Source organism: Pollicipes pollicipes, unplaced genomic scaffold (genome assembly GCF_011947565.3).
Source record: "Pollicipes pollicipes isolate AB1234 unplaced genomic scaffold, Ppol_2.1 Scaffold_4881;HRSCAF=5763_pilon_pilon_pilon, whole genome shotgun sequence".
Classification (NCBI taxonomy): domain Eukaryota; kingdom Metazoa; phylum Arthropoda; class Thecostraca; order Pollicipedomorpha; family Pollicipedidae; genus Pollicipes; species Pollicipes pollicipes.
Window position 1 is genome coordinate 11,715,047 of NW_023596576.1, and position 2,814 is coordinate 11,717,860.

A 2,814-nucleotide genomic window follows, 5' to 3' on the forward strand; every position below is an offset into this window, starting at 1 on the left:
ACAGTTGATGTAAGGTGTTGCTTGGTAACACACCTGCCCACACGTCGGACTGGCAGACGTGGTGGGCGACAGTCTCTCCCCCCTCGCCTGACAGCAGCCGGCGCATCATTGGACCCTGACGCCGCTGACTTTTACGTCACAGGCGGCCGGCCAATGGGAGGCGGCGGCGCGGCGCGAGGGCGGCGAATCTCGCAGCTCACTCCACCCCCGGTCAGCAGCCGCCGGAGCAGCCCGGCCGTCCGCAACACGGAACGCACGGCGTCAAGTGAAGACGGGGGTGTCGCCAGGTGTCGCCGGGTGTCAGGGACTCGCGCCGCACGCTCCAGAGCCGAAGACGTGGCCTGAGCCCGAGGTGGCAGCTTGCGGCTCGCGTGGCCTCCGTGACACGAAATGGTCCGGTCAGGCTAGGTGAGGACTGAGAACGTGCGGCGAGTGTCCGAGAAGAGGTGTGAGATATAATTTGGAGGCCAGTGTGGAGTGTCCAGCGTCACAGCAGCACTGTTAGCCGTCAGCCTCCGTCCAACACCGACCGACCGTCCGGCGCCAGCAATCTCACAGTCCGACCCGCACTACCACTTCGCTCACCAGCTGCGAGTCCAGGTAAAGAGGTGATGCGCTCGCTGCTCAGTGGCAGCACAAATGAGCCCTGAAAACGACTGTGAAGATTTGGGTTTCTAACACATTGATCGCACATGCTCAACTGCGCCTAGATCAAATGCACTCTATCACAAACATGTGCATGATTTCCAATGTTTGTTCTTAGTTTCCACTGGCTCCTTTGTGGGAGCCTGACTCACGAACTGTGGTTCCAGTTGACCCTTCCAAAATAAGTCCTGGATCCCGGCCACAGTGCATATTTTGATAAGCATGTGCATTTTGTCCAATTTAGCCATCATGTTTTGGATGTATTGCGGTGCTCATTACACACAATCGAACATCATGCCAACAAAGATGCCAAATATCAGCATTAAAAAGAAAACGGGAATTATAGCGCCTTCCCTAGCGATATGGAATTATGCTTGCACGAAAATATGTCTTCTGGTCTTTCATCATTTTGGGAGTCACTGTGGTGCACCAAGTCTCGTGCTTCTCAGGGCTGCTGAGGGCTGGACGTTGGTAATGCGGACGGAATAAGCAGCGCGAACTCTAGTTGTAAAAGACTGTGGTCCACATTAAAATATATTTTACAAGATACTTAGCAAAATATCTGGCTGCTCAAATGACCCTGAAATCATGATCTCCGCTCTGCATTGCTTGCGTACACTTGCCAGGTCATGGAGTGATCCGTACTCTGGCATAAATTCGTGCCAATCTGTTCCTTAAGCCGCCCGTGCTGGGGGTTCGTTTTATGCAGGGTCATGCCACTGCCGTCCGTGGTGAGTGGTTCTCTTCCTTGTCTCGGAAATGCAACCCCTTCGATGAAAATCAAAATCATCTGGTGATGGACCTCGGCCTCCCACTCACTGCGTATGAAACTCGTTGCGACTGCGTTCTAGCCACCACTAGAACAGCACACGGCCGCAGTGAAAAGGAGAAACACGGGGCTGTCCCGCTCCCTGAGTCAAGAAACACTTACCTGTTGGTTACCTGTTGGTTACCACGTAACCAACAGAAAATGGACGAATTCGCAAGACTGTGATACACATTTGCAGGGTTTTGGGAAAGAAAAAAAAATTATCAGCTGCCCACGCCCCTGTGCAACATTTGGCAACGCACTCGAACCAGTAGTGGTATGAAGTACGTGAGGTCGGTTGTATGCCACTATTGACAAAACATGACATATATAAAACATGATATATGACATGACCAGATATTTTGCATGACATATATATATATATATATATATATATATATATATATATATATATATATATATATATATATATATATGACACTATTGACGTTTTACTAGCTGTGTTTTGGTCATAATATCGACCTTATCGACCTCGACAGGCTCGTAGCTATAAGATGTACGTATTGCAGGTACGCACGCCGTTGCCGAAGTTTCCGGCTGCAGGACTGATAGTTAGGGACAGGTGGCGAAACCTTGGGGCCGCGTTCCGAGTTACTTTAAGGACAATCGTGATCTCATTCGGGACCCAAACCCGTTCATGGGCGTTAACGAGATATATAGTAGTAATATAAATATCCCAGGTTTTCCTGTGGTTAGCAACCACTGGCTTTGCTCTGTGAAATCGCAACACAAAGGTAAACACAAAGGTAATTGTATTCTGATATGCTTTATTCTGTAGCTAGAATTACACATCTGAAATGCGATATGTATATAAATATATGTATATGTAGATATATATATATATATATATATATATATATATATATATATATATATACATATATATATATACATATATATATATATATATATATATATATATAATATATATCTACATCTCCTGTTATTTTGTTCAGTGCACCTTTTGAGGCTCGAAACTCTGTTTTAATGCCTCGGGTTTCCGGTTTTTGGTGTTTATGAAACGTTGCGAGGGCCTTAAATTGCCAAAAAGGACTGGGCTGTAGACCCCAGGGGCCTCAGCCACATCCAGGGATGGTCATGGTCTCAAAGACCCCCATGGCTAAGCCACTGCTGTAGGTATACCCCAGGGGCCTCAGCCACTTCCAGGGATGGTCATGGTCTCAAAGACCCCCATGGCTAAGCCACTGCTGTAGGTATACGGGGAGGGGGATATGGGCAGCAGCGGTAAAAGGAATATGCCACGTTCTTGGACTTTGCGCTTACCGTTAGATCAGATGCGTCTTGTCTCATAGGTAATACCAATTACAGCGAAACGTTGC

At 47.8% G+C, this 2,814-nt stretch overlaps 1 protein-coding gene across 1 annotated transcript in view; it reads left to right on the top strand.

The window, feature by feature from the left end:
* The first annotated feature begins 271 nt into the window (after positions 1-271).
* Positions 272-2,814, top strand: part of LOC119099840 (single-minded homolog 1) — a 44,894-nt gene continuing 42,351 nt past the window's right edge. The window contains exon 1 of the mRNA XM_037222935.1: positions 272-600. The gene's annotated coding sequence lies outside the window, so the exon portion shown is untranslated. The remainder of the gene's footprint in view (positions 601-2,814) is intronic.